Genomic DNA, 18,324 nt, shown 5'->3' with positions numbered 1-18,324 from the left:
GGGCGGCTCTCCTTAAGGGGCGCACTCCTTGCACGTGGGACTCTCCTTCGCGGGGGACACCCGTGTGGCAGGGCACTCCTTGCGCACGTCAGCCCTGCTCATGGGCCACCTCCACACAGGTCAAGGAGGACCGGGGTTTGAACCGCAGACCTCCCATGTGGTAGACGGACACCCTATCCATTGGGCCAAGAACACTTCCCTACTTCGTCTCTTTCCACAGCCCCTGATGCCCCTCCCTATCCTTGCCTTCTTCCCATCTTCCCATCAAGAATGCTCCTCTCACATTGGGGCCTCTGCACATGTGCTTGTCCTTTGACTTTGCGGCACGGTTACCTGGCTAACACCTGGCATCACATCGTAGCTGTAGATGCCTTTTCTTCTGGAAGCCTCTCCTGACCACCAAGACCAGGGGAGCTGCCTACCCTGCAGCTGTGGCCCCCAACAGAATAGAAGCTCCTGGAGGGTAAGGACCATGTCCTATTCCTTGTCTTCCAGCACTGTGCATAGTCCCTGATACAGAATGGACCCTCCAAACACTCTTGTTGAACAAATGGAAAATTTGGATGCTTAGCTTCTTTTAACAGACGTCACAAAATGTCATTGGAGAGACAAACAATCATTAGTTCAGGGACATATTTTATATTTTGGCAACCAATTCCAATAGCAGTGAAACTGTACATTTGCCAGGTGAACTCTAGGACATCAATATTCATCAATAATCCATTATAAAAAGGCTGGTAGAATCTTATTACTGTTGGGACACATAATCAGAGACAGAGAATCAGAAGGTAAAGGAAATTTTAGAATAAAGTCATGGTCTAAAAAGTAGTAGAGAAACTATACACAAATATTCATAGCAGCAATATTCATAAATGTCTATCAGCCAAAGAATGGATAAATAAAATGTGGTATATTCATACAAGAGAATATTATTTGGCTTTAAAAGGGAATGAAGTACTGATATTTGCTACAAGCATGAATGAACTTTGAAGACATGTTGCTAAGTAAAAGAAGCCAGACACAAAAGACTACATATTGTATGATCCCAATATACAAAATTCATGTCCAGAATTGGCAGGTCTATAAAATAAAAAAGTAGATCAGTGGATGGCTAGGGCTGCGAGTGAAGGGGGTAGGATGGTGAGTGACTGCAAGTGGGTACAGGGTTTCTTTCTGGGGTGATGAAAATATTCTAAAATTGGATAGTGGTGATGGTTGCCTAGTTCTGTAAATGTACTAAAAACCACTGAGTTGTAAACTTTAAATGAGTAATTTGTATGGTATGAATTATATCTCAATAAAAACTACAGAAGGCTGTGAAAAATTAGTTTTCTAAGTAATCTTTACTTGTAACAGCTCTTTGTGCTTATTGATCAATGAAAAGCCAAATCTCTAAAATCTGGACATTCAAATCTGTGCTCACAGTCCTAGTGTTGTAGAATTTGAGAGAAGTTCAATTACTTGAGTATAGAGAGGCTAGGACTCAGGAATGATTTTGAGAAGGAAAAATGGTTTATTGACGGCCGGCCGGACTTGGGAACTTTCTGTTTGAATTCTGAGCCCCGAACAAGATTTTTTAGTCTCTTTTATACAGAGAGGACAGGCCAAATGGTCTTTTTGTTTCAGTTTTTAATAGGCTTGAATTAGCATATATTTCCACATTGTAGTAAGCTTTTAGCATGGACTTCAGGCATTCGATAAGCTTTTAGCATATTTGCTTTGCATTTTCCCTGAATACTTAAAGTTTATAGACTTTGCATTGTTAAACTGTTTCCTGCTCACCAAGGGCAGGACTGCAACCTTTCATCATCCCACACCCACAAGTTACAGATAGTTTAGATTATTTCTGAAGAGACAAAGAGCCTGTCACCCATAGCCTACATCATTTCCCCCCTTTGCCAAAGTTTAATTTGTTAAGCTTTGGCATAATTATTGTTGGAGCTATGAGGTGGATGGCTGTTTGTTGTTTTGACTGATTATTTATTAATCTTTAGTGTAGCATTTAGGATTGTTTTTAAGAGTTTAGAAGATTTCATTTTGGACAGCAGAATCCTGGGGCGGGAGCCTCCTGCAGTTATTCTGCGGCCACCGGCGCTCACATGGATTTTCAGTTAGGTTCTAGATCCATTTATTAATTTTATTTTACCCTTGAAGAGTTTACACCTTTAATTTAAAAGGGGTGCTGAAGGGAGATGGATTTCTTTTCTGTAACTGCTTCCTGCTGGCCATGGGCTGTAGTTATTGCCTAATAAGGTGTAAAACTCTTAATTTATTCTAACTGGAGGAAGATGGATCTGGCATTCTGTATGAAGTTGGATGAAGTTTTCATATGGTTAATAAGATGTTTACTCTGAAAGAAACAAACTTAATTAAAAATTTGGAATACCCGTTTTTAAAAGAGGACACATTGGATTACAGAAGTAGACAAGGTTAGGTGCCTATAAAGATGGCACTCCTTAAAAGCTGGTGGGAACAGCATATATATTCTTTTTTAAGTTATCTATCTTTAGAGATAAATTGCAACAGACATTTAGCTTTGTTTGAAGACACATTTCAAGCTGTTTAATGATTGGCACTCATTCGCTCTGTTAGATGCTCCTGGTGAATTGGCACTCCTTGGGCAACTGGCTTCACTCAGGATTAGAACACTAAGTTGGAAATTCTTTTAGTTTTTACCTGTGGGAGTGATTAGAACTACAGAATAAAGATTTTTTTACACTTTGGTTTTTATTGTACAATTTTTAGCAATTTTGACTTGTTTAATAGGCGACTCACTATCAGCAAGCAAGCCTCACTTTTGCTACACAGCAGACTACAGCAGAATATAGAAGTTGACTGAGACTGGCTGAGACTGCCACTTTATTTTATAGACATGTTTATTAACTGTTTAGAAAATGATTTTACTAGGAATTTAACATGTTTAATATACTTTTGCACTTGATTCAAAATAGAAAAGATAACGTTATAATTATTAGGCATATATTTAGTACAGGATAAAAGTACAGCACTTAATATTAACTAATGTATTACTTAATGCATAAGGATTCGGAGTTGCAATTATTAGTTTTGAGTTTTAGGTTTGTAATACTTTACATGTTATCTCTCCATGAGAGCAGGCCATAATGCCAATTGTGTTTAGGTTTTACTTACAGTATCCTGGTATCATGGCTCCACTTAGCATGTTCTTCAACGCAGTGAGCAAGTTGCAGCATCCTTGATTTTAGAGAGATTTTCCAGTATTCTACTAGCCTGGTGCATAGTGCTCTTTGGCACTATGGAACAGTGCCAGTCTGGAGGCGATATCCATTGTACACTTAGCTGTACCGAGTCATTATTGGCTGCTGCAGGAGCTTGAAACTGCAACGTAGTTTCCATCGACTTCAGGAGCAGAACCAGAGGCTGATATAGCAAATATTTTTTAATTGAGGGGTTAGTGACTAGCCTAGCCAATAACTCACATGGAGAGGCTACCTGTAATGTATTCAAGGCCTGGTTTGAATGCACAAGAGTTTGACAATGTTAAAGTTTATTCCTTGTTTTTATATATATTTTAAACAACTTAATGCAACACATATATTAAATGACTGTTTGCTTACACAATTTTACTATGAAGATAACAGTAGGTACTTTAGTAATAGAAGAAAAATATTATTTTTCATTGTTAAAATGAAAACAGAAGATTTCCAATAGAATCAAGATAATTTTTTTATTACCATTTACTTAAATATGTACTTTGTGGTGGCCTTCAGACAGGTTTTATTATTATTAAGTCATTTCTGCTACCAATACCAATTTAAGTTTTAGTTAACAATGACTTTTAGAACTAGAACTATTTAAACATTTTCAGTTTGGCAGATGTTTTACAACCTCCTTATAATTGACTATAACCACATTGACTAGACACCTTATGTTTAAATAAACTTATTAAATTACAATTACTAAAGAAATTTACTCTATTTATTTAAGAGAGCATATCTACAATCTTTTTTCTTTAGCCTAATTTCACTAATGTGAACTTACAATTTTCATCACTCTGAAGATTTTGTATGTATAATGTTAATTTAGTTTATAAATTAAATATGGGAGATTACACTCAAGTTAAATAAAATTGAAACCATAATAGTTTATGTAAGGAATGTTTTTTTTTTTTCCTTACAGGAAGCTAAAAACTTTTTTTCTTTAAGTTATGAAAATTATTAATTTAAAAGCTTACTGATACCAGGTTTTAAAACACATGCATACTGACTACCAGGTTTTAAAACACATTACACAATTACTTAATTTTAAAAATTATAACCTAGGAAAGATTTTTTCATAGTTTTTATGGACTTTCCTTTATTTACTGAGATTTGATAATAGAGCCACTAATTACTTTTATTTTGTTGGAAAGAAATCTTCTGGAAGAAAATAAGGCTCACCAGATTGTGGAGAAGAAAAGAATTTATTCTCAATCTTGCAAGAAGGGGCGCAGAGCCAGATATGGCTGGTGCCCCGAACAAAGAAAAATGACACAATATATACCCCTAAGCCTAGCATAGCATGCAAGCTTTTTCTCTGTTTTTCCATAGATTGGATACTTCAGAAGTTACATCTTATTTGAGATTTAACTTTCCCAAGCAAAAGTTTGTGATTTAACTGCTTCCTCTATTACATTCTAACCATTTTAGTTTTTACTTGCTCCCCTTTGTCAAATAAGGAATAGAATTTAGTGCTGAGATGGCACCGACTTAGCTCCTTCTTGGGCATCTTTCCACTGCCCATAGGACTGGCCTAAACTGGTTTCTTCCACTGCTGTCCAACTCGGGAGTGGGAGACTGAGGCAGCAGGCTGCCAGGTTACATCAACATTTTTCTTATGTGAAAATTAACCTAATTTTTGTTTTTTTACATTTTATGGCTGACAAAAGGTTTAAACTGGGAAATTACCAGGCAAACTGATTTTTAATTTCTTAGCCTAGTAGATAGGTTTAATTTGCTACACTTAGTTTTGCCTTTAAAGCTTTTGCAAAGAGGAGGCTCTTTCCCAATTGTTTCTATAATCAGATTTCTATGACTTTTTTATTCTGCTTAGTTTAATTTGGGCTTTAAGAATATTTATTTACACATATAACTGCATATTTAATTAACAATTTGAATAGAGTTTTTTTAAGAATTTTCATTTGTTAATTTGATATTATTATGCTGATGTATGAAGACATATACTGAGCAAATGGGCAGACACAAAGAGTTAGACACAGAAACAAAATTCATTGATATTATTTATAATTTGCATTATTTTATATACTGTTTAGCTTAATTTGGGGTCCCGAAATATATATTACTTATAACTGCATATTTAACCTCAACAATTTGAGCAAATAGACAGACATGAATAGTTTGACACAACAACATAACTTTAGTTACTTTAAACTTCTAATTCTTACAAAACAAGTGTGACTGCAAAACATTTCAAAGACTTTTGAAACTCTTCTTAATTTGCACTATGACTGTGCAGTTTTATACTATGAGTATGCAGTTTTACACAAGAATTTTCTTTTTTAATGGATTGTAACCAAAATGTTTTCAATGCTTTAGCACTATTTTTTTTGTTTTAGAACTTTATATTTTACTTTGAATTTAGCAGAATTTTGGATAAGCAACAAGATTAATTTTATATATATTTACTGAGGCTATTTGAAGCCTCAGGGAGGGCAGACTGGTTTCTCTCGTGAATTGCCACTCTTAGGAACACTGAAGGCAGGAGACTTCTCCCCTCCACCCCCCCCTTTTTTTTTAATTATTTATTTATTCTTAAAAATTACATTCAAAAAATATGAGGTCCCATTCAACCCCACCGCCCCACCCCCCACTCCCCCCACAGCAACATTCTCTCCCATCATTGTGACACATCCATTGCACCTGATAAGTACATCTCTGAGCATCACTGCACCCCATAGTCAATGGCCCACATCATAGCCCACACTCTCCCAGGTTCCATCCAGTGGGCCCTGGGGTCCACCCCCCCGTTTTGATTTTGGAGATAATAAAACTCTAGTGGTTATTTAACCTTATTCCATTAGGCAGCAATTTATTTAGTTTACACTTGAATTCATGAGAGAAAGGGTTACTAATACTAGGAGAGGAGACAGTGATGTTCCAGCTCTTCTCAATTATGAAATAACCATAGGCAAAGGCAAAGGGTGAGGTTAGGCTTGAAGTAACCATAAACAAAGGAAATTTAGAATTTACACTTAAATAATAGTTTCAGGCTAAATTCACCCAGCTATAATTTCAGTTATTGTCTTTCTACTGTTTTATAATATAAATGCATTTATAAATGATTTTAACTCTTAGTTACAGTTTTTATTAGTTTTTTAAAAACCTACTAATTTTATAACACCTTTAAATACTTTTCATTCGACTTATAACATATTAAATGAACTTAACCATTACTTTAATTTTTCCTTTAAAGTAAAAGATTAAATCTCTTGCAGTTAGTTTGAAATAAAAAGCTACTTTTCAGGATTTGATTTCTAGAACATAAATGTTTTTATAAAAGAGGTAAGACTCTTCTTCAAACACTGAGGAAATGATGAGGTTAAAGCACAAGAAGCTATTGATAAAAGATTTTCTTTGTATATTGATCTTACTCAATTTTAATCATAAAAATTTTCCTTCTACAAACCTTCTACACTTTCAGTATTCATTTAGGTTTTTTCCCATACTTTACTCTTTCCAATAATCAATCATTTTATCTTAGGACAAAATCATTTTTTGTTTCCTTAACAATAAAAACACACACCATATATCCCACATACTAAGTTATCAGGCAAATTTCTTACAACATATAATTGCCATTAATACTAAACAAGCTTGTTAAAATAATGAACATTTTTTCACTTTAAATACCAGAAACAGTTTTTTTGGAAGCAAGTTGGCAGGGGAGACTGGCTGCCGAATAAGTTTGTTATAAAATTGCCTTTTATTATTATCAATTCAGTTTTTGTTAAATAATGACTTTTTGCAATTAGCCATTTAAATACCTTAATTTAAACAATGCTTTGTAAAACTTTTATAATTATTTATACCCTTAGGACAAATTTTACCTTCACAGAACACATTCTCTTACTTAGTTACTACAATACCTTTTAAGAACCTGGGCAGAATGCAAAGGTATTTTGGCTTTGACACCCTAGGGAGGGAACCTTACTGCATTTATTCTGATTCTGCTTTTTACCCCCTTTACAGCAGTCAGGTGCACAACAATCAGACAGGAATGCAGCTTATGAATAGAAGGTGTGGACTCACTGGAAAGGGGCAAGCTGCTCTCCCCTTTCCAGCTTTCAGGCCAAAATGGGCAGACAGAACCTACTCAAATTCAGCAACTCTCCAGGGGACCCAGCCACCCTGCTGGGGCAGCCCCAACAAACTTGGGTGCATGGCGCGGACACAGATGGCCTCCAAGCCCTGGCAAAGGGCCAGACCAGAGACAGACAGCAGAGCATGCACAAACATCTAGACTCTGCAAACATCCAGACTCTTCAGTTTTGCCCCATAATCATTTCACCCCCTTGCCAATGGCAAGGGAGGACTCCAGCTCAGCTGTAATTCTACTTTACATAAGGACACAACTCCAACACTAGCATTGAGCTGACACAGACAGAAGCACAAAGGTCACTAATTTGACCCACAAATTTATATATATTTTCACTATGGCTGCCCCCACAGCCATCACAAACCTCAGAACACTTAACATTTGGTATAAAGTGAATTCATTCACAATTTAGCACCATAACAAAAGATTTCAGCTAGACTTTTTCCCTGTTTAAACTTTACACCCAGACAAAGCTCCACTAGAAAAGCTGATCCATTTTCCTGTAACCAAGATTTTTTTTTTTTTAATCTAGACCAATTTTCAGGACATTAGGACTTGAACTTATAAACAGCCTTTTTTTTTAGTACCAGATTCTAACATGCAGTTAGACAAACCCAAAACACCAGGACTTTTTCCCGGTTTTTCTCCAGGACATTAGGACTCGAACCTATAAACAACCTTTCCTATTAAAATCAAGACTCCGCTCCTTTAGTGGATATAAGACTAGTACTAGATTTTAACATGCAGTTAGACAAACTCAAAACACTAGGGCTTTTTCCCGGTTTTTTTCCTTTTCCTAAGCCTAGAGAGACTGGCTTCCCCCAATTTTATGGGGCTACTAGGGTTCTCTCGGGAGGTGATTAGCCTCCCCTTCCTAGCAATTAAAGCTAGGGCCTTTCAGACTGTGCTCACCCGGGGAGTCTTACCTTCTTCCATGTTTGGAGTTCTTTTTTGTTCCCAGAATATTTTTCTTCAGAACTTCCATTGCCCTCGATTTTTGTCAGGAAGATTCTGGTGGAGCCCACATCTTTTCTGGATTAAATTTAATCCAGGGGCGCCTAGATTTGGGGTTCACCCGAGTTCTCCCGGCTTTCTTGGGGATTTGGAAGGGGCAGCAAAATGCTACCGTCTCTGGCCTTTGTTTGTTGTCCCTTCGTGGTTGCCAAAAATGTTGTAGAATTTGAGAGAAGTTCAATTACTTGAGTATAGAGAGGCCAGGACTCAGGAATGATTTTGAGAAGGAAAAATGGTTTATTGACGGCCGGCCGGACTCGGGAACTTTCTGTTTGAATTCTGAGCCCCGAACAAGATTTTTTAGTCCCTTTTATACAGAGAGGAAAGGCCAAATGGTCCTTTTGTTTCAGTTCTCAATAGGCTTGAATTAGCATATATTTCCACATCTTAGTAAGCTTTTAGCATGGACCTCAGGCATTCGATAAGCTTTTAGCATATTTGCTTTGCAGTTCCCCTGAATACCTAAAGTTTATAGACCTTGCATTGTTAAACTGTCTCCTGCTCACCAAGGGCAGGACTGCAACCTTTCATCATCCCACACCCACAAGTCACAGATAGTTTAGATTATCTCTGAAGAGACAAAGAGCCTGCCACCCATAGCCCACATCACTGGAAGTGCTACTTGCTACAGCCAATGAGTGAGAAGGCAGGATTACAAGATGTTAAAGATGCCAGCCAGCAAAGCTGAAGATGTCTGATGAACTCAAGGGGGAGAGCTGTAAATGAGGTGAGTGCAAAGGTTATTTGAAGAGCACAGCATATTTACAAAGCAAATAGCAAAAATATTTTTACAGTGTAAAACACATATATGGAAACTGAGCTTGTAGAAAACATGCTTGCTTTTGTGTAGGTCTCTCTCTGGCTAGTGTTCAGACTTGGGGAATCTTCAATTCAGGCACCAGTTTTCCATGAAGAATGGGGCAGTTGAAAGGAGTGTTGATCTGGGGTTCTGGGTTCAAGTTCTGACTGTCATTCATTCATTATTCAACAAACAAAGATCATAGATTTTGTATGTCAGGCACTGCATATAACCCTTGGGACCCAAAGATCAAAGAGATAGACTCTGCCTCAAGGAGCTCACTGTTCAGAGAAAGACAATAAAAATATATGATTTAAATGCTGTGACAGGGAGGAGAGAACCTGTTCCTTTTTAGGAAACAAAGAAAGAAAGGGTAGAGATGGAGAGAAGCTCTTCTGAATTCCTTGGCACTTACAATTAATTGAAGTTGTGTTGTTTCCTTGTTAATTGTTTGCTGTCCCCACAAACATGTCAGCTATTTTAGGAAAGAGAACCTTTTCTATATTATTCATTAAAAAAAACAAAACAGCTTTATTGAGATATAATTTACATACCATACAATTCATCCATTTAAAGGGCACAGTTTAATGTTTTTAAGTTCCGCCTTTGCATGAGGCAGTTTGTTTCACTTGCTTGTAATGAAGAAACCTAGATGTTACATTAATCACTAGATGAGTGGGTAGGTGGGTGGGTGGATGGATGGATGGATGGATGGATGGATGGATGGATAGGGCTTTATTGAAACAGAGTTTTCGAGGATAAATATTGGTTAGCCAGGCACAAAGGGACAAGTGCATTCCAGGTAGAATAAAGAGCGCAGCCTAGGCACTGAGGAATGATAGAACATAGTGTTCTGGGAAAACTGCCAGGTCTTCAAGCTGTCTTGGATATAAGGAGCAGGGTGGGGAGGGGAAAGGTGTGAAGCTGGGACAGATTATGTCCCTGGGACAGATTATGAAGGATCTTTAAGGTATGCTAAGGGGCCTTGATTTTATCCTGAAAAAAATTTGGAAAATTATTTAAGTGATTTAATCAATGTGATGATATGATCAGGTTTGCATTTATGAAATACACTATAAGAAAAAAGAAAATCAATTCTGGCAGCAGGGAGGAGAATGAATTGGAGAGGGAAGACTAGCAACAGGAAGACCAGATAAGGAGCCATAGCAATAATTCAGAGTTTGGAAGATAATGGAGCTCTGATTCAAGGCAATGAGACTGGAAAGGAGGCACTGGACCTGAGATATGTTAAGGAGGTACAGCCAAAAGGAATTTTGTTCTCATTTTTGGTATGTAGGAATTAAGGAAGATCATACATGACTTCATTTTTTCTGCTTTAATTAGGTCAGTAGGCCGTGGTGCCATTTTGCATGCATTCATTCATTCAATAAACATGAAATTAGTACTAATGTGATAGGTGCTGGGTATAATCCAGAGAATAAAAGAAACCTGTTCCTGCCTTTGCTATGGTAATAATTTCTCTGTATCAGAGTCAGTTTATATGTCTTCCCAGATTCTTTGGGTCTCACCTTCCCTGGGCCTCTTGGCCTTTTGCTGTGTTTCAGCCATCACCACAAATGACTTACTCAGCTGAGTCCCTGGTGGTTTGACTGCCTGAGATGGAAAGTTTCTTCCCACCACTTCCTGACTTCTGGTCTTCTGAATGGTTATGAAATATGGATAATGCAACTGGCAAGTGTGGGTATATTAGCTCCCTGTGGGACAAGTTTTTATCCAACAGGAGATAGGAGACATGATGATAAATACCCCCTCTTCTACAGATTGTTCCAAGGTATGATTTATCCGTAAAGCTTGTCTGGAGATGTCCTGTGTGGTCATGAAATTGCCAAGAGACTGGCTACATCTCTTCAAGGCTTGTAATTAAGCTGTGCTTAGTGCAGTAAACACCTTGTTCCCCATTTTTGCTTGCCTTTTTCCTCATTCACCACTGCCCGGGGATTTTACCACCTAAATACAGTACCAGTACTTAATCCTTGCATCAGGCTGTTTTCTAGGGAACTGGGTCAAGTCAGATCTGGATTAGGAGAACAGAGGGAGAGGATAAGTTCAGTTTTAACATGCTGAGTTTGAGTAAACTAGAATGAAAATTATCCACCCATTCAAAAAATATTTATTGAGTGCCTCTATGTATGCCTGACTTAGGGATATTATGGTGATCAAAATAGACATGCTTGGGAAGTGGATGTGGCTCAAGTGATTTGGCTCCTGTCTACCATATGGGAGGTCCAGTGTTCAATTCCCAGGGCCTCGTTGTGAAGGCAAGCTGGCCCATGTGGCAAGCTGGCCTGAGCGGAGTGCTGGCCCTTTCAGGAGCACTGGCCCATGCAGAAAGCTGGCACAGCAAGATGACAACAAAAAGAGACATAGAGGAGAGACAATAAGAGATCCTGCAGACCAGAGAGCTGAGGTGGTGCAAGCGATTGAGCACCTCTCTCCCCCACTTCGGAAGGTCCCCCCAGAATCAGTTTCCAGTGCTGCCTAAAGAGAAGACAAGCAGACACAGAAGAACACACAGTGAACAGCGAATGGATACAGAGAGCAGATAGTGAGTGCAAACAACGGGGTGGGGGGTGGCAGGCAGGTGGAATAAATAAGAACCTGCTTGAGTTAGGTATACTGTAATGAACAAAACAGACATGTTTCCTGCTCTTGTAGAGCTCATATTCAGTGGAGCAGGGTGACAAATGATGAATACGTGCAAAAATAAATGGACAAGTTGATTCCAAATAATGCTAAGAATTTTGAAGAAAAATTTAAGCGAGATTGGTGTGTGTGTTTGTGTGTGTGTGCAAATCTAGATTGGGTGGTAAAGGGAACAGAATCCAGAGAACAGATGGAGGAAATAGCCTTTTTCAGGAAGAGGAGGAGCCAGTCTTCCATAGGAAGTGGTTGGAAGGATGGGTTTGGTGACAGACGTTTGTCTAAGGTTGAGGGTTCAGGTGTGGGGTAGGAAATTTGCCTCTGTTTTCACCGTGGAATAGTTGGTAAGGACATATGCATAGAAAATCCTGGGAATGGAAATTGAAGAGAATGGCAAAGGTTGTCCTGGGGCACACGTGAGGTGGCTACAGACTAGGGAGAGGTAGGAGAGTGAGTGGGCAGGGCCAGAGCAAAGAAGGCAGATCATGTGCTTGATCTTTGGCACTAAGTGGTCATTAGGGTTTTGGAGGAAGCCTAGGACTTTGTTTCCTTAATTGTAAAATAAGAGCACTGAATTAGCACCATAATTATATGACAGCAAGGAGAAGCTGATATGAAACCACTATGCAATCATATAATTTCTCTTAAAATCCATCATGGAAGTCTTTAGGACCCAGTTGTCACTGGCTCTCTCCCACCATTAATTATATTCTGGCCAATCAGCAGCTAACACAATTCTCACACTCCTTCAGCAAAATGTCTTTTTTTATACCTAAGGACTGTTTACAGTCTTGGCAAACAATTGGAGTTCATTAATTCAATCATTAGGACACTGATTATGCATCTATTGTCTACTCCAGTCACTATGTAAAATAAGCTCTTCAGTCTTCATCGGAGCAATTATGCTAATGTGCTTGAAATTTTCCAAGAGTGTTAGACCTTCATACATTTATCCTGCCTGGCGGCAGCCTGGCTCAGTCAATACTGTCACTCTCAGACAATTATAATCAAGGTAAAAGGCCCTGTTGTTGACATAAGACTACTGAATTATCCCCCCTCACAATAGAACTTTAAATAATTTGCATATTGTTCTTTCAGGGCTTACTCATTGGCTCTGTTTAGTTCTTTTTATCCAAAATTCACAGGTCTCAGATAATATTTAAGTGTCTTTATGGGAGTGCTCATTGCATTGTAATTGTATTGTAATATTCCAAGTAATATTTGAACAATCATTGGGTTAGCTAGGACCAGTTATACTGTGAGGGATATGCTAATTCAAGCTCACCTGAGATGTGAGGGATATGTTAATTCAAGCTCACCTAAAATATGGGGGTAGTATAAAAAACTTATCTGGTATTCAAACAAACACTTAACAAGGAAAGTCATTTTCTTTCGCAAAAGCACATTTAACTCCCTACCCTTGTATCTTTTCTGTATAAAAGGGAACCCAAAATCCTATTCCTGGCTCGGTTTTTATTAGGACGAGAGTCGGCCAGTCGAAATAAACCAACTTCCTTCTCGGTACTCTCGTGTCCTGGCCTTCAATACCGCGCACACCCGATTTCTCTACAACAATACCTTCAAATGTATAGACAAGAAATATAATAATAATTATCAGATACCTGGGAAAGGATGAGAAAAAGAACTTTTTTTCTAAATATTTTTTCTTTCAACTACAGCAATTTCTTTCTCAATCTCTTTCTCTTTAATTCTAAAAAACAAAAACAAAACACTCTACCTTACATCTTGTTCTCCTGAGTGATTTAGGCCATAGGATGAGAATTTTCCACCAAGATCAATCAATGCTTTTATGGTAGGAACATAACAGATACCTGATAAACATTCATTGAGTTTAATGTGTTATTTATTTATTTATTTATTTATTTATTCCCCCTCTCATTGTCTGCTCTCTGTGTCCATTCGTTGTGCATTCTTCTGTGTCTGCTTGTCTTCTCTTTAGGCTGCACCAGGAACTGATCCTTGGACCTTCTGGAGTGGGAGAGAGGTGCTCAATCTCTTGTGTCACCTCAGCTCCCTAGTCTGCTGCATGTCTTTGTTGTGTCATCTTGCTGTGGGCCAGCTTGCCGCTCAGGCCAGCTTGCTGTGCAGGCCAGCACTCCTGCATGGGCCAGCACTCCGCTAGGGCCAGCTTGCCTTCACCAGGAAGCCCCAGGAATCAAACCCTGGATGTCTCATATGGTAGACAGGAGCCCAATTGCTTGAGCCACATCCACTTTCCGAACTTAATGGCTTTTGTTTTTGTATATGCTTTATTCTTTTCTCAAGCATTTCTCATCAGATGTTAGATATTTTTTATTTGTAGCAAAAGCTAGAATAAGGAAACTGTGTGTTTAGAGGCACGTGTACACATCCTCATTATAAATTCATTAAAACATGAAATTTCATTGTATTTAGATAAAAATTCAACTGGTGCTGAATGCCTTAATTATCATTTATAATAAAAGTAACCCCTCACATCTGTTCTTTGCCATTTTTACTTAGGTTATCTCATTTAATCAGTGCCCTTTCAGTTGCAACTATCTGGATCTTTCATGAAGATATAGTAAAGCTCACTGCAACTTACTTCCACTAGGATGAACAAATACATTAGGAAGGATGAGGTAAAGCTGTGGAGAATGCTGAAAGATGTAGACTTGACACAACAGCATTTTTCTGCCACAATAAATGCTGCATTTCATTTTACTTCAGTTAGTATTCTGATAAGGATGTGGGAAGAGAACTGAGAATAAGATGCTGTCCTTGTCCTCAGGAATTTATAATCTAAGTGGGGAGACAAAATATATACACATGATAAGTTAAATAACTGTTCAAGACTAAACTAAGAGATCAAGACATTAATTGAAGAGAAGCCATGGTACATATGTCATTCTGACCATAAGAGAAGGTAGAGGTGATTACCTCTTTGGGCTGTGGAGGCCAGGAAGGGCTTTATAGATTTACCAAAGAGGAAGTGGAATATGAGTTGTATCTTTTGGAAAAGTACCAGATAGAGTTTTTAAAAAATCAAACCAGAGGAGAATAATGTTGAAACTTAATTTTTCCACTCATGATTCTCAGGCTGTTTCCAAAAATCAGTTACCTTTACCATCTTACTTACATGTCTTTTCAGTGGATTTAACTACTTTTAAATGGGATTCTGAAGTGATTTTGATTTCATTGATTTTTGCAGTGTCTTGCATAATGAAGGTTAAGCTTGGTGTCTAGCCATATAAAAATAAGACTCATGCAACTGAATTTATACAATAGGGACCTACTAAGAGATCTTGAAGTACCCTAGTGGATTTCCAAGCTGATTGTTGCCATGGCAATCCCTGCCCCATCTATCTTCAGTTTCTGTCTTGACCCACTTTGGTTTAGATGTTTCCAGCAGAGGGAACAGTAGGCATGCTCCCATATCTAAACCTCTTGGGAACTGCATTGGTAGCCAGATTGCCCTTCTGCCCCTTTCCTCAGTCCTTTAGATCCTAGAAGCCTTCCTAAATGCAAGAGTTAGGCACCCACCAATCTGACACTTTGGAGAGATAGTCTTAGACCTCAAGTATATTACTTACTAAATTAATTAAGGTACTCCCCACCTCCCCCTTAAGTACTTAATTCCCATACTGGGAGCAGATTCTTCTGGAATTCTAGCAGGACCTACTTTTGTTCCTATCCCTATGCACCCATGTGGACACTGAAATCCATACTCTGGTAACACAAGAGAGATTGTGTGACTTGAGGCAGCTTTTTAGAAGGTCATCATATGTTAAAACAGTTGATTTGTGTTAGTAGGAAGAAGGACCAAAACCCAGAAACTACCTTACAATGTTAAAATTGAACAGCCAGCATTACTTGTCATTTCATTACCTCCCTTTGTCCTTTGCACTAGGCCATCTTCTCTAGTGGCATTGGAAACAGAAGGCACAGGTAGGATTGGCTTCCTATGTCTCCTTTACGAACTATTTTTAATTAGGGGTGAGTCAAGCTGCCTAGAAACTGACAATGCAAGCTATCACCCTGTTAGTGAACTTTTGAAGGAAGCATTTCTACTGAGTGGGCTCATCTTTGCATAAATGCAGGCAGGCAACAGGAGGGAAGGAAAGTTGACATTTATTGACTTCACTTCTAAGCACTGTGCTACTCACTTTCATATTTATTATTTTATTTAAACACCACGCAGCTGTATTTTAGTAGGTATCACTGCAGGTGAGTTCCACTTGCCAAAGATCACAGATTTGGAACAGAGCTGCATTCAAGATTACAATTCGCTGGGGACCAGATGTGGCTCAAACAGTTGAGTGTCTGCCTCGCACATGGAAGGTCCTGGGTTCGGTTCCTGATGTCTCCTGAAAACAAAACAGAACAAAACAAACAACAAATGAAAAAAAATTTACAATTTGCTTAGCTCCAGATTTCATGCTTTTTGTCACAACCTTTCTATAAGAAAAGTACTCTTATACTTGAGGAGAGAGAGATGGCAGAAATGAAGATTTTGAAAGGAACTCTGAAAAATCTTTACCACTGAGATAGGGAATGGTCAAACATTGAAGATTTTGAAAGGAACTCTGAAAAATCTTTACGACTGAGATCGGGAATGGCCAAACATTTCTCCAGATCCAGCTGAAGACCCCCTCTTCCGGGAAGTGAGAAGACAGGGTACACTTTGAGAACTCTTAGTGTTTGAAATGCTCCTTTGATACTTGATACTGATTTGTATTGTTAGTGATGCCTTCCCGCTTGTTTATCACTGAGTCCCCAGTTAAATCCATGAATTAGGGAGTCACAAAGAGTGCTGGACAGGGAGCCAGGAAAACTCTTCTAGTCTTGTCTGGGCCATCTGTTAAGATGAGGTTCATTTCGACTTTAGTTTTATGGTGCCTGCCTAACAGAGTAGGTGCTTAATAAATACTTGATGTGATATGCAAAGTTATATATTTTCGTCAGCAGAGGCTTGGGTGTCCTCAGGTAAGAGCAACATTAGCCCTGAGTGCGGTTACACCCCGCCAGGCCTGGGCGGTCAGCAGCCTATGACTTGCTGCCTAGCACAGCGCAGATGTGCAAAGGTCTGGCCTAAGAACATTCGTGGTGAAAGTTCTATGGAAGGAGCACCTAACAGCAGAGCTATGAAGGGGAAGGCTAGATAACCCAATAACCGGAAAGCACTGTGCCGGTGGCTTAGCTTTTAGTCTCACAAGGACTGCACAGAGCATGCATTATTCGCACCATCTTTACTGAAGATGAAACTAAAATTCAGGTTAAACAAAAAACCTTGGCACCCTCACTCTAAATGCACCAAGGGAACCCCGGCTCTCGGCTTATTTACACTCGGACCCCGCCCCCACTCAACACCACGAGGGGCCCCGCCCACTCGCCCGCTCCTTGGCTTGTGGGCGCGTCCAGGTGCGGGTTGGCTACTCGGGCTTTTCCCGGAACCCCCTTTCTGCCCGTGCTCGTGCAATCTTCGGGGCGGGCCCGAGCCTCCACAGGCAACGAGCACGTGTCCACTCGTGGCTCAACTACGGAAAATGGACCAGGCGGCGGGCCCCCAGCAGGCCCCACCCAATGGCGCTGGCAAGGGCCTGGGGAGCCTGCCCAAGGCCGAGGCCGAGAGATCGGTGGTCGCCGGGATTATTTTTTCAGCGCGGCAGGTTACGTGTCTTGCACTCCCTCCCTCCCCAGGTCTCTTCTGGGAGCGCGCCGGGGACGAAATCAGCCGAAACCGCGGCCGTCCCACCCCTCCCCGGCCTCAGCCAGCCCGGCCGCGCCTCGCCTCACGCTCTACGAGGGAGGCGGGACCAATCAGCGAGCGACGTCTCCCTTCCGATTCAAGGCACACGACGCGCGGCTCACACCCCGGCCAGCCCGCGCGCCCATTGGCTGCGGGCGCCGCCGGTCCAGTCAGGAGGGCGGGGTGGGCCGAAGGGAAGGGAGGTGGGGAGGTAGTGGCCCGCGACTCGCCGTGCTCCGCTCGCCCCCGGCCCGTCCCTCTGCTCCCGGCCGCCTTCCTTCTCTCCTCCGCTGCCTCTGTCTTCTGGGCGCGCGGAGCGTTCCGCTCGGCCGCCGTTCCTCGCGCCCTAACGGGCGGGTGGGGGCGCCAATCAGCAGGCGGCAGGGTGCCAGCCCCGGGGCTGCGCCGGCGAATCGGCGGGGCTCGCGGCCCCGGGTGGGAGGCGGGTCTACCCGCGCGGCCGCGGCGGCGGAGAAGCAGCTCGCCAGCCAGCAGCAGCGAGCGCCGAGCGAGCCGCCCCGAGGTGGGAGCGCTACGCCGCTGCGGCCGGCGGCGCGAGGGCGGAGGGCGGAAGCGGAGGTGGGGCGGCGGGCGCGGCGAGGGAGGGCTGGGCCCGCGGAAGGGATGCGGGCGCGCGCGTGAGGGGAGGAGGGGCGGCGGCGAGACGCGCGCATCCCCACCCCCTCCCTCCCCGGCGGGCGGCGGCCCGGGGTACCCCTCCCGGCGCGCACAGAGCTGCGGGCCGGGCACTGGCCCCGGGGGGCGGGGC

The 18,324-nt window shown here is 41.0% G+C and overlaps 1 protein-coding gene and 2 long non-coding RNA genes across 10 annotated transcripts in view; 1 reads left to right on the top strand and 2 right to left on the bottom strand.

Annotated features, from left to right (window-relative positions):
• Positions 1 to 13,673: 13,673 nt before the first annotated feature.
• On the bottom strand, positions 13,674 to 14,531 carry LOC139436659 (uncharacterized). The gene is made up of 2 exons (XR_011645965.1): positions 14,412 to 14,531; positions 13,674 to 13,816 (listed from the first exon to the last, which is right to left on the bottom strand). It is a non-coding gene; the product is annotated as an uncharacterized lncRNA (long non-coding RNA).
• Positions 14,532 to 15,957: 1,426 nt separating this feature from the next.
• Positions 15,958 to 17,914, bottom strand: LOC111766000 (uncharacterized). The gene is made up of 2 exons (XR_011645964.1): positions 17,786 to 17,914; positions 15,958 to 16,173 (listed from the first exon to the last, which is right to left on the bottom strand). It is a non-coding gene; the product is annotated as an uncharacterized lncRNA (long non-coding RNA).
• Positions 17,728 to 18,324, top strand: part of SMAD2 (SMAD family member 2) — a 91,193-nt gene continuing 90,596 nt past the window's right edge. For 3 of the 8 annotated variants that reach the window (XM_058277642.2, XM_004466202.5, XM_058277637.2), the window contains exon 1: positions 17,989 to 18,134. The gene's annotated coding sequence lies outside the window, so the exon portion shown is untranslated. Of the gene's footprint in view, positions 18,135 to 18,324 lie in introns of all 8 variants that reach the window. The other 5 variants (XM_058277641.2, XM_058277636.2, XM_004466201.5 and 2 more) reach the window with 5 other exon arrangements.

The sequence above is a fragment of the Dasypus novemcinctus genome, chromosome 16, assembly GCF_030445035.2.
Source record: "Dasypus novemcinctus isolate mDasNov1 chromosome 16, mDasNov1.1.hap2, whole genome shotgun sequence".
In the NCBI taxonomy this organism is placed as follows: domain Eukaryota; kingdom Metazoa; phylum Chordata; class Mammalia; order Cingulata; family Dasypodidae; genus Dasypus; species Dasypus novemcinctus.
This window is presented reverse-complemented; position numbering and strand designations above follow the sequence as displayed.